General features: G+C 42.7%; 2 protein-coding genes across 3 annotated transcripts in view; one reads left to right on the forward strand and one right to left on the reverse strand.

The window, feature by feature from the left end:
• Positions 1 to 13,851, reverse strand: part of LOC117157699 (cytochrome P450 6k1-like) — a 209,024-nt gene that overhangs the window by 142,967 nt on the left and 52,206 nt on the right. The window lies entirely within an intron of this gene.
• Positions 1 to 13,851, forward strand: part of LOC117157593 (irregular chiasm C-roughest protein) — a 158,679-nt gene that overhangs the window by 1,546 nt on the left and 143,282 nt on the right. The window lies entirely within an intron of this gene.

Consider the following 13,851-nt stretch of genomic DNA (forward strand, 5'->3'; position numbering starts at 1 on the left):
CGATTCCAGGACAAGGGATAGCGAGACTACGACAGGGAGATAAATGTAAGGCACGCGTCGTTATGGTATCGATTTCTGTGTGGAATAGGCTGGCGCTGCATACAGGGCGCGGGAATTAAATGGCGCGCAAGGGAATTTAATGCCATTAGCCTGCGAAGAAATTTACGCGGTCGATATGAAAACGCGTAGCCCGTTAGATACGCCACGGGCAAGACGTGCTTTAGATTTTCGCCCCGTTGATTAATGGTTGCGTTAATGCTTGGCGTATAATTAACGAGAAGAAGGATTTGTCGAAAACGATCTCGCCAATTTTCTACGTGCTCATCCTCCCACTACTTCGATGTACGAGAAGACGCGTAGTCTCTCAAGGGAATAATCACTTCGCCGTGTTGTCGTCAAATATTTTCAATTTGCCCTATGGAACGGCGAATCGAAATTCCATGGAACGACAAATTTCAATTGATATATATATATATATATATATATATATATATATGTACGAGATATGTCACACCGTGCTCCTAGAGTCTTTAATAAGCGCTGCACGTAGATACGTCAAAAATCCCTGATAAGCTCCTTTGGAATCGTTTTTGAAAAGGAATCAACGAGAAAGCTCGTATCCGGAGCATTTTATTGCTTCAATAACGAACTCACGTCGGTCGTTTCAGTTCCGTAGAAAATCCTGAGTCACCGGATTACTAAAGCAGTTTCACGGCAGCGTGCACGTACAGAGATAGGAGAAGATACGTGGTGCGCGCGATGTGTTTCGTCCGCGTCAAAGCCACCGGGAGTTGGTCAAATTTTAATTTCATTCGTTCTCCGGCCACGATATTAAACGACGGCTCGAACGAGGGCATCGTGTAATCTCACCTTAAAGATACAGGATTAGGTCTGGCCGCGTGCGGCGAAAAAGCCGCGGGAGCCTTGAATAATTTCAGAACAAAGGCAACACGAAAGCTGCGGTTGTTCTCGGCTGTTCGCCGCCGCGTCAGTGTACCCTTTTTGCTCCGGGGCCACGAATGTCAATGCGTCCTCTGCGTATCGCATTTGCCTAATGCTTGAAACCCTCATGACCCGGCATCTCGTAATCCGACCGTGTATTTTAATTGGCTCACCGCGGCTACATTTTCGGTGACGCGACACGAAATGACGTCAGAGAAGATGTAACCCTGGTTTTAACTCCTTCGTTGCACGACCCCCAGCTTATTTCATCCTCTTTTTCCGACTCTGTCTCTCCCCGAGTGCTTTTCTTTTTTTGTTCTCTTCAAATTTGCGTACTTACACGCAGTACTCGTATGCGTAGTTGCTTCGCACGATGGCGAAACACGGACGAAGCTCTCTGTAGCGCTCGCGTCTCGCAATCCCATAGTTTCAATTGTATTATAAGAAAAAGGAGTTTTTCGAAACATCGACATTTTTTCCCGCGTAGCTGAATTTCTGCGTGAAATCAACCGAACAAACGAAACGAAAGGAGATAATCCAATTTTCGTTACCGCCAGTTTTATCGACGTATCGCCGTATTAACTTTTGCTTTTCCTTTTTTTGAAGCCGCGTATTGTTCCGGCGGTTCGATGATAAAAAAGAGGCAAATAAATAGGAAATAGATTTTCAGACTGCACCGAGCCACCGGGTTCCCATCCTATGTTCTCCTATGTACACGAGGTCGTTATATCATCTCCTTTTTGTCGATTCACTATTCCCGACCCAAAGAAAGTCTCCGCGTATACACGAGATTGATTAACAAAGTTCTCTTGTACTAGCATCATCCGTACATGGATGAGAAGGATGGATGAATGCAAATAAACTCGTCGTACGAGCGCCAATAACGGATCATACGTATTGATAAGTATATTATCCGCCCATTACCGCTTCGAGAAACATCCATTATATTTTCTGAAAACTTTAGTAAAATAGGACGGTACGGTACCGAGTGGCGTAGCAACCGTAAGGATAATTATTATTCGCTTTTATTTGAAAATAATAAGTCACGTTGCGTAAAAATCAACAGGGCGGTCAATGCTGATGAGCGCGATACCCGCGCTTATCTCTCCGAAAGTATAAATATTTTCATTTTCAATACAGCAGATTGGTTTCACCGCAGCACCTAGTTATTTACAGTCGTGTCGCAGAAAAAATAAAAAATAGCAGGGGGACAGAGACAGAAAGAGAAAGATAGAAAATAGGGGAAAAGCTCGGAGAAACATACGCGCAGGGATAGAACGATACAGAACAGAGGAACGAACGTAATACGCAAGGGGAATGGGATATTACTGGGACATTTTAACGGGCAACAAAGACTCGTCTCTGCTGAAAATTTGAACTTGGATACGACCCTCTCGTTTCGCGAAAACGCGCCCTGCCCCGTATCACCCTCAATACGATTGCAAGGGACGATGACACGCAGTATGCTCGAATCACTGTGCCAAAGCTCGTGCTCTCACGAACAGGAGCAATTTCGAATCGAAAATAATCCATTTATCTCGCTCGACTCGTGGATATTCGGAACTCTCTTGGCCAGAGCCAAATCCTTTCGCAGGCGTCCCTCGGCGAATCAAGTTAGGAAATATAATCATTTAGGAGAAAGAAATAAAGACAGGGAAGGGTGGGGCCAAAGTGGGTAGGATACAAAAACGAAGTTGCTCGTGATAAAACAAGGAAAAGGAAAACGCGCCCGACGTACTCGAGCGTCGAAAGTTTGACCTGGTTTCGCGAAATTATCCCTCCATTTGGCAGCGATGCAGTCAAAGGCTTCCGTTGCGCCGTAAAAGCTTACGAAAAGAAGGGTAGAGGAAGCACGATGCGTCTGGAAGTAGTAGAAGTGGAAGCGGGGTTTACATTTCGTCTGGAACCAAACGAAAGGAATCGTAAAGTAACATATGTCGTCGCAAAGCTAACGTAACGTCGCTAACTTGGCAATTCTTTTATGGTATAGACAAACGGTCCAGCGTCTTCCTACTTCTTACTGGCCAGGCTGTTACTCTATCACCAACGTACAATGCATTGAAAGCTACGAGAAGCAAAATTAAAACGAAACGTTTTATCACGAAACTCTGGTCATCGTGAAAATCATCAACAGCGTAGATACATCATTATTGGTGTTCGATGGACGAATGACGGCATCCTACAATGGAGTATCGAGGATTGGCGATACCCGTGGATACGCAATTTCGAAATCGAAGGGAACTCTGTGTGTTAGCGCGTTATTAACACAGCTCAAATTCGCCTTAACGCGTTGCGTTTCTAACGGCTGCGTATTTCCGCTGTACAGAATTCGAGCTATATAGAACGAAAGGGAGAGAGAAAGACAGAGACATGTTGCATAGTTGCAAAACATTTCATTGGTTAGGCCGAATGAAACGTTGTCGGAATATCTATCGCGGTGGGAACTAGCGCAAATTATGTGCGGATTTGAATGATACCGATGGAAACACCGTTGCGAACAGAAGTTACCGAAAGTTGGAAACCACCACCGCGATCGAGCCGAGTAAGGGAGGTGTTGCATTGGGAACGAGAAGTTGCATCGGCCCGATCGAGCGCACGAAAACCTTCGGTTTGTTATTTTCGGCCAGCGAATTTGTGAAACAATTTTCAACCGGCCAGCGATAAACAGGTTAAACTGTGTTTGTAACTCGAACACGATCTTCCTGCCTGCTAACTTTAATTTCATTCCGCAAATTGTTTCAATTCTGAACATTCGTTAACGGGTAATGCGTATTCTCGACGAGCTTCACCGAATCTCTCCGCTTCTATCGATATATCCCTCTCCTATTCATAACGTCGACGTCCTCAAGAACGTACCGAAGAAGTATCTGCACCTTACTACCGTGTCAGCGTTCACGATATCATCGATTGAGTTTCGTACGCGTCCCGTATCGTGATCCGGTTGCCGGATATTTCGAGCGCGGCGAAGAGTAAAGAAAATCGAGCAGCAACGAATGAGAAGATGGAAAGCGGAAGGATGGATGGAAGAAGAACGCGGAAGTAGATCGACGGGACTATCGAAAACATTGATAAACGAAACATTATGAAGACGGCCACGTTCGAGCGAACATTATATTACAGTAATTCGGTGGAGAGTGCGGCGAGGCGACGAACCGTGAAACGCCAGACAGAGAGAACGAGAAGCAGAGAGAAGCAACGGGTGAGACTGAGAGGGTAAAGATCGGTGGCTATGTTCGGGCCGATTTGTCTGCGTAAATTCACGGCCTCGAAGGAAGTAGACGATGATATAACGTTAGAGAAGCGAAAGGCCGGCGGGGTAGTGAGGCCACGTAACTCTTGGGTTCGCTTTGCCAGGGTTGCCGGTGACCCAGCAACCTCTCTTCTTCTCTGCCTCTTGGCCCAGCCTCCTTCCTCCGTCTTCCGTGGTCGATCGATTCGCTAAAAGTAAATAAAATTCACCCCTTCGATTGCTGGCGTAGCAGGCCGTGTGCGTCGGTGTAAGTGTCAGTGCTAGTTGTAATGCAATAAATCAAGTCGATGGAGAGCCGAAAGTCATCGAACAACCGAGGTGCACCTGATTCTCGGTTTCGCTTCGCGCACCGCTGAACAAAGAGAGGGGCAACATCCGCAGATAGGTTTTTGCCACTATGGTAACCATCGATGATGCTTCTTGTAAAAGCAAATCAAGTAAAAGCACATAAAAACGGATCCTCGGCATGGTCGAGTTGACCCAGCTTGTTAAGGTTCGAGTTTAAAAGATGTTTCGTACCGCGTCACGTTTACTGGCTCTTTGCTACTTTACGATCGAACAGACGTCACTGTTGCGCCGTTTTACTTACAAAGTCGTTTCGATAGTTAGGCCTTAAAGGGCAACGAATTCGTCGATGGCCTAGATGGCTCAATTGGCTCAATCCTTCGTCGGAGAACGAGCCACGTTTATATCTAATAATTCAACTGATTAATTTCTTTTCTTCTGGCGGGGCAGGCTGCTGTGTTTTTCCTTATCTCGGTCTCTCTCTCTCTCTCTCTCTCTCTCGTTCTGTCTTTCTACTCGATTGTCGAGGAACTTTTCTTCCAATACTACGTTTCCAAGTAACGAATTTACCTAGGTTATTCCACGGTGCAATCCAGTTTGGCGAATTGAGTTTTAAACTTGATTACCGGGCCGACAGATATTCTCCAATATTCATGAAACACTTGTTCAACGAAAACCGCGTTATGAGGCGAATTAATTTCACACACGGTTAAAACACGCGCAGGCCCATCATTTATGGATTAATAATAGTGAACTTATCGTCTATTTGTCAACGTCACGACGCGTTAGAATTTAGCACAATTTTTATAAGAAGCTTTTAATATCCGTGCATTTCGCGGCAGACTGCGCTCGATTTCCGAGCTCGTTGAAACGTCGGATAAAGGGGCAAAAGGAAAAGAAAAGTAACTCGCAAGCCCGCCGGGATGCAGTTCGCGGTACGGGCGAGAAGAGGAACGCTTGTTTCTTCCAATTCCTCTGGTTGTTATTCTTCTGCGACGACAACCCGCACCGCGCCAGGTATCGCGCGCCAGAATACCCGTCGATAAATCAGGCTGCGAACGAAAAGTCGAGTGTCGTCGAGAACATCAACCGACGAGTGCATTTCGCGCTGAGGTGCGACTGAAAAGATGAAACAAGTCACAGACGAAACAACCTGTCGAAATAATATTACGCGAGCACGATCGCAAATCGTGTAGACGTTTATCCATTTATTAGTTTTTCAACGTAACTGTTGAAATTTCTTTTCTTTTTAGAATGAAATTGTTTCTTTAATTATATAGTAATATGTTTTCCTGTAATATTTGTATTCTACATTTTTTTATATAATCGTACTGTAAGTATTAGAAGTTTAGTTGTGCATTTATTTCCACGTGATTACACTTTATAACGATTGGTAGAAGGATAACCCGATATATTAATGTCAGAAATAGTCGAAATTATTAGAGTTCATATATCTCGTCCGTAGATATATTTTCTCAAAGAATCATATACGCTACTTATTTCAACGACTAGAATAAATAAAAACGTATGAATTGCTATCCGTGTGTCACAGGGATTAAGAACCAAGCAATGAAATTGTGCATAAAAATTGCACATACATAAAAGCAACGTTATTGGAGGACATAAATAAAGTAAATTTAAACATCGTTTTGTCTAGATACGAGATATGCATTAGCATAGTGGATACCCTGAAAAATCTACTATGGAATTTAGAGACAAAAAGTATGTTCACGATTTGAAAAAAGAAATTATCACGGTGTTATAAATATTTTAATTTCTCCATGGTATTATACATGGAACAAGAAACGATGTTAAAATGTGAAACCACGAATAAAATATTAAACATTCACTTTAAATGTTAAATAAAAAATTTGTAACGTTGAATATCCCGCTTCATAAGCACGATATCAAAAAGCAGAATTCAATAATGTAAATTGATTGAAGAAAAGCTGCGTTAATACACCGTTGGTCTGAACGAGTTAAAACGATTAATGGATTAAAGCGAACGACGAAAGAAGGAATGTCATTTGAAATAACACTTCGTTCTGATAAAATACAAAGATCCACGTCCACCTTGGACTTTTCCATCGTCCTCGCACAGCCGCTTGATCGATATTTGACGAATAGCAAATACATTAAGAATTGACGCGTTAATTTCTACGTATTAATAAAGTTTAAACAATTGGCATGGTTATTCTCGTATGAAACAATATTTTACGAATACATAAGAAACATAAGTCCGCTTCACGTCAGGCGCACGGTTTGCGTAACAGGTGGTTCTTCGCGGAATGAAATAAAATTAATTTTTGGTTCGGGACAGCACGGTATAACCAGTGTACGGCACAGTTCGTCACTGTCGGTGTTAATGGAATTACGGCCGCGAAATGCCAACGATCGAAGGTTGGTTGATTTCTTTTCGAAGGAAAGGGACAGCTTGAAAGGTCGACGAAATTAGTTTCTCACAATACGATAAATTGCAATAAAAGAGCGATGGTGGCGGTTGGAAAAAACGTCAGCCCGAAAATCTATTGAGATCGATAGCTTCAGGGATGCGCGATAAAACCAGTCGTCGTACCTTTTTCCTACTTTGTCGATAATCTTGACTTTAACTCTATATATATTAAGAATTCAATGTATGAATTTTCCATTACTTGCCATACGATAAACATTCAAATTCTCCCGATTAGTTTGATAAACGTTGGTCTAACAACCTCTATTCGACTGAAATTCGTCAGTGAAAAGAGAGAAATGCAATGATCCGAAGTGTGACTGTTTGCTTCCAATCCTTACGCAACGTCTCGGTTGAATTTGCATAAATCGAGGAAAATTCAACAACCGGTTCACCGGCTCCCGGAACGAAATGCAAATATCCCCTGGCCTGGTCACGAACTTATAAATCGAGATCTCGAATCCAGACTCTGCTGGTAGTGGTGGAGTAAAAGTCATCGAATGCGGCGGGCTAACTTGATTCCGGCACGAAGGGGAAAACTTGCTGGCGAACGGTTTGATTTTCGTCGAGATTCGATTCGCGTCCGGCGGATTCGCGCGGGGCTAAACGACTTACCTGGCGACCCAATGTATGGACGCTGATCGAATGTGTGTACTTTGAACGGGTGCTCGAAAGGAAGGTGTCGAGGAGATGAAAGCGTCAGGATATGGAAAGAGATTCGTTTCGAAAAGAAGAGAAAATTCATGCACGATGAACTGAACGCATGTGGTTTAACGCGCGACCAAACGACCGAGAGATTTGTCGAATAAAGAAATGGCGTAGCATTGGAAATATAGCAAAAGCAACCACTGGATGAAATTAACGTTCATTTGTTTAATAGTTATGCCAGTTCTTATTAAACGGTACGAGAGCTTGTTCCGCATATCATCGCTTTTCTTCGGTCGTCGTTTTAATACCATATGAGTGTCCTATTTTTTCAGTGATTAACTAGTTGAAACAAGCTTCCGATCGTTAGTTGAGAGTTCAGACCAGTAGAATTTCTTTCGACGATCGACGAAGCACGGAAAAGCTTTCCCGCAGGTAACGATTTTGTCCTAATGATCAACTGGCTTGGTGTTCCAACATGGGATGACAATTACGCGTAATCGATTAATTTGCGAATACTAAATATCCTCGTGGCTCGCGTTATATTCCCATTCCCAGTCGCGCGAACAGCATAGCCGCGTGCTCGTCCATCACTTTGTCCAGCCGCAAATTAATTATCTCGTAAGCATTATTTTAATTAACGCGGCCACCTCGAAAGCCCAGCCCGGCTTTTTTAACCCAACCAACGTTTCCGCTTTTCGTCCAACGCTATCATTCTTCTCATTTTCTTCTCCTTTCTCTCTCTCTCTCTCTCTCTCTCCCTCCCTCTCTCTCTCTCTCTCTATGTCTTTCGCCTCATTTGTTCATTCTTGATGACTTTTCATGGAAATAAAAATAAACGATATCGCGGAAGAATTAGTACGTTCATTTCTTCCACTTTAAAACGAGATCAATCATGTATAAACGGGAGTCGTCAGACGGACGATGAAACATTTGCTCGACTTTGTCGTCTGCGAGTCTTTTCTCCGGCCGCAAAGGGAATAACTATAATTAAATGAAATCAAATAAAGCGGCTCATACGTTTTGTTGTGTTTGTCCTATACGTTTTCTTTCTTTCTTTTCGCCTTCCTCTCTTTTTCTCCGGGTTTTCCCTCTTGCTTTCCGCTTTACGCAATACAGAACATCACAGAGAGGAAGACGAGCCATACGCGCAGCGTAGTGCTCTGTGACTCGTCGTCGTTAGAAGACGCTAATTGCAAGTTAGGCACGAGGATGCTCCATCTCTGAGAACAACGTCACTTTATCGTCGAAAGAGAAAGGAAAGAAAGGCTGGCGAATCGCAAACGTCCAACGTAGACGACGACTTTGCGACGATTTACTCGTAGCAAAGAAAAAAGGAGATGAAAGGGAAGGTAAAAACGAGGGGAAAAAGAAAACTAGAGTGCGACGGAACGTTTGCGAAGGAAACGTCTACATTTTTAATTTCTATCCGTCGTCGCTCGACGATCGCACACGTGTGTGTTAACCGTAACATGCTTCTATACACGATGAAATATGTTCTATCGTTATTACGTGTCTCTCTCGTTGTTACTTTAATTATCGATATTTAATGTATTAATAATTATCGCGACTCGCGGTAGCGACGCGTAATCAATTACACATGTTAAACGAACATGCTTAATTGAGAATAAGCGAGTAGAACAGAGCGAGAGAAAGAGGGGAAAGAAGAGAGAGAGAGGGGTCTCTTTTCAAGCAGGGTCGTTACACGAATAATTCCATTTAATGCCGTTTCACGTAACTCGAAACGAAGCAGAGACAGGAATAATAGAGCGGAGAACAGGGTGGTTAAAGGTTAAGGCTACCTTCGAAACATAAATAAATGTTTGTATGGATTACTTGCATAAACATACATTTTCTCATCGTATATTCCGGCTGTTTGCATAAATAACGAACCGGGAAATATGGAATGTAAAATAGCTCCGATATAGTTTCCTCTGGCGCGCTAGTTTCCACTCGAGGGATGCAACACTTGAATTAATCGTAAACCAAGAAGGACGCATGGTTTTTGCCTGCGTCTGCTATTCTCGTTTTTATTTGACGCCCCCCGCCCTCTCCCTCTCTCTCCTCACTGCCAGATCGATCACGAAACAACACGTTTATTGAAGCTGCTCCAGCCTAAATGCTGGAGTTTAAGAGTACGCGCAACGTGCGCCGAATCGAGTCGTCGTTGATATCGTAATCGTGACGTGGCTTTCCAACTGGTTGACCGTTGATTACTTGTCTCTCCACGCGTAGCCAAGCTCGTTCACATTCGAATGGAAATCGTACGGTATACCAGTAGAGTTTGCGACGACCAACTGTAAGATAATTTTGTAGTCTATCCGATCTTCGATGGCTGAGAATCATGACCGTTAATCACTAAAATCGCATTCCGGATAATCTTTTGCTAAAAGTAACGTAGATAAACGGATAAGAATAAGACACTTCCTGTTTGTACCGCTTCTCTTCAAACGTTCTGTTTTTATATCTCGTTGACATTTCCCATCGTTGTACATCTATAATCGTGATTAAAAATAGTAAGATAACAGGTTACTGACTAATCGGGATTTTCAATCAGGAAACAAAGGGAACAAAAATTCGCGTCTTTACCAACGAGTCAGATCTCTTGCTTTCTCGGTGATGATCATTTAGATTTAAATGCGCAAGTTACAATTCCCTGACGACGAATCGAAAATGTTGGTAATTTCATATCGATGGATTAAATTACGCCTGGTCTCATAAGTTGTTTGGAAGTTGAGCAAAGGTTTACGCTAACACAGCTGGATCGTGGTCATTGATAAGGTCGTGAAACCGGGGCGGGTCGAGAAGTTGGAGGAAAATAACGGCGCGGGAAAGTTGCTCAAGGCAGGGTGGCAATTACCGGAAGGTCGGTCAGAAAAACCATCAGCGCCTGGGCTAGCGCGGATTGTTCAAAGTGTGCCGAGGTAAAGTAACTATTCTCATTGCGGTGCGATAAATGGCGATCGTTTAAGCGTCCACTTTTTCCCATCCTTCCGGCCACGGCGATAAATGACCGGGCGTTCCAAGCGTCTTAGCATCGGTTTGCATTTCCGGCCAAGGCTAGCTTAAGATCACAGAACTCGAGCATCGAGAGCGTTCCTTTCGAGGACTCGTCCCTTCCCACGCTTTCGACCCGAGACGCCATTGAATCCTCGGCTAATCCGTGACACTTATTATCCTCCTACCCTTCCTGCTTACGGATAAATCGATCGTGTTGGCATCTCCTGGCAAATATTCGATTAACAAAACACCCTCAATGATCGTCGCGTAAAAGGAAAGAAAACGCTGCAACGAACTGTCTTTCTGTCTCTCTACCATCCTGCTTTCCCTTTCGTTGCTTCATCCCACATCGACGTTCTCCCACTTTCCATTTCGAGGGAATTTTCTACGTCGTGGTCCCAGGGAACGATATATCAAATGAGCACGCCGCTTTCTGAAGTCCGCCTTATCGTGACGGCTCGCGTGCTCAGACGCGTTCGGGTAAATCGATCAATTGCCGTGAATTGGCCCTTTCGTTGTAATATCGCGGCGTTGGTCGTTAATCAGCTGGCAACTGCCACCCACGCGGTGCACCTGGTAATTTTCGAAAGGACGAACAACACGAGACTGAAATGTGTGGAACGAGCTCGTGTGCTACCATTTCCAGTCATTTCGTAAACCGAAATCTGATTATTTTTTTTTTTCTCCTTTCTTTTCTTTTTTAGCCAATGTGACACGTGGTTTCTCGACCTGCTTTTTTCCCACTCTGTGTATATAGAGCCTGAAATCGATTCGTTGGAACAATCCGAGGCGACGCGTGAATCGTTGTTCGTTGTTGTCGCTCGACGAAGCAACCCCTTTCGTTCTCTTTTTTTCTTCTCTCTGTCCTGCCCGCCCTGCTACCGCTCCTCCACCTCCGGCTGCCTCTTTTATCGGTGGCCGTGTCTCGTTTTCAACGGATGTATGTATACCCTTCGATAATTCATTGGCCGTCGATACTACAACAGGTTCCACGCAGCGGTCGCGACAGATCAATACGCTTTTACAATCGCTGCATGGAACAATAATTATTGCTACACGCGCGATAATTCACGACGATGTCCCTCGGTAGCCGTATATCGGTGCGCATCGACGATAGAAAGAGACACAGAGAGGAAGCAAATTATAGAGCGCCGGTGTATAGCACGGTACATTGTATTTTATTAACGTCAACGTATTAACGCGACGATGCCCGGGTTATCGATGCTCGTGACGCTCGAATTTTGCGGCGTAATCTCCAGACGAACTTACCACCGACCCGACGATACATATCTCTATAACTATCGTAACCGTGTTTCGGTGATTCTAGAGTATGCATACTTGCAATTTTCAGCCCCGAATCGCCGACTAAATTTTAATATCGCTAATTGAAAGCGTATTACCGCAAATTTCCAAGGATTTCACGTAAATTGGTTGGATCGTGATGATGGTATAGTATAGGCAGCATCTTGGTCGCAGATAATTTTGATTAAAAATTCACAGCGATAGAATATACATCGTAATCCTAAATTCGTGGCACAGATGCAGTCAGGGAAATTCTATGATTGAAAACATGACGAACATAAAAAATAACAAGAATTAATAATTACAAGAATACGAATTTCTTTACTTGGCTGGTAATACGAATTTTAAGAGCGACGTGTAGATACGCGTTCATGTCGTGGGCGGTCGATCAAAGTGAAACGTTATCAGCGTTCATTTACTAAGAATCAAAAGTCCCCTCGAGTACTCGATTCGTCGTCAGCGGAGATTCGTTTCTTTAGTCAATAATCGAATCGTCGTTTGCGAATGATAATCGTCTTCGCGTCCTTCCGTTTCGACGAGAGACGAACGAGCAATTTCACAGATAATACCGTACGATAGGAGCAACAGAAGATCCTTCTCCCTAAAGACCATCAGCAAACGGTGATTTATCAGAATGTACGAAAGGATGGTTTGAGGCGTGCATTCGCGTTAGGCACCCATCAGCTTTATCCGTTTTCTCCGTGACGCCTTCTCCGCGTAATCGGCGAACGATTTATTCCGGATTCTCTCTCGATCGCAGCTACACGTTTCACAGCCCGCGTTTCATTCTGGTATAAAGACCCGTATACTCGTATCGATTCGTTTGTATTCAATCAACTCGTTAAGTGGTCTCGTCCGTTGATTCTAAGTCGTTCCAAGAAGATAATTATGAAACTTCAACTAGGCAACCGGTCCTGTTTGCGCAACTCAAATGCCATATCGTGGATAACGTGTTTCGTATAGAAATAATGATTTAATGTACAGAACCATTTGCTAGAAACATTCCTAAATCTTGATAAACTTGCAACAAATAGCAGCATGAAGTAGAATTTTATTGACATTGGTTTTTTAATTCTCGAATGTAGCATAAGCGACAAATCTACCAGTTTTATGACTTTATTTCCCACCGTACTTCTCAGTTCACCGCTTCTTTCTATACTTTTTACGTCTGATACAAGCCAATTTCATTTACAAGATTTTCTATCTAATCGAAGGTTGTCGACTCTGTCGTTTGACAAAACTTCACGTTCTTTTCTATATATTTTATAACGTTCGCAGCATAATATGTTGTTGTAATTTTCTTATTTTAATTATTTACTATATTATATTATTTAATCAATTATTATACGTATGATATACAAGCCTGCACATATTTTTATATTCTGTATTACACATTTTTATATTTTTTATTACATAGTGTTATATTTTGTCCGTAACAACATACATATAACATCGTAGTAATATAATCTTCGTTTCAAGGCTTTGACAAAGCTGTGTTCGCAAACCTGGTGTTTTTACACACGAAAAAAAATTACTCTATTGTGCGAAAATATGAATATCTCACACAGTATAATAATAATAATTAAAATATAATAACTAGACTACAGAACCTTTATGCAAATTCGTATTATCATAATCACACTCGAAGAAACGGAACCAAACCAGGCATTTCCTCCGTTCTCTAAATATTTTAACGAGTATTTTAACTTTAATCTGAATATTTCATATATTATGCGCATCCTGCATATTTTCGCACATTTAAATTTCCCACAAGCGTGTAAATATCCGCGGTTTAATAATAACATGACAATTACAAATTCGTTTTTTAATATTTCCTAGAATTTCTAAGAGTCCAAAAAAGAGTATTCACCCGATCGAACATTCATATATTCATGTGTATTGTTACCAGATCTGCATTAATAGAGCGGTTCCAGTTACCATGAAAAATTATCACTGGAAATGTAAAGCGTTCTTCAAA

This window comes from Bombus vancouverensis, chromosome 6 (genome assembly GCF_051014615.1).
Source record: "Bombus vancouverensis nearcticus chromosome 6, iyBomVanc1_principal, whole genome shotgun sequence".
Classification (NCBI taxonomy): domain Eukaryota; kingdom Metazoa; phylum Arthropoda; class Insecta; order Hymenoptera; family Apidae; genus Bombus; species Bombus vancouverensis.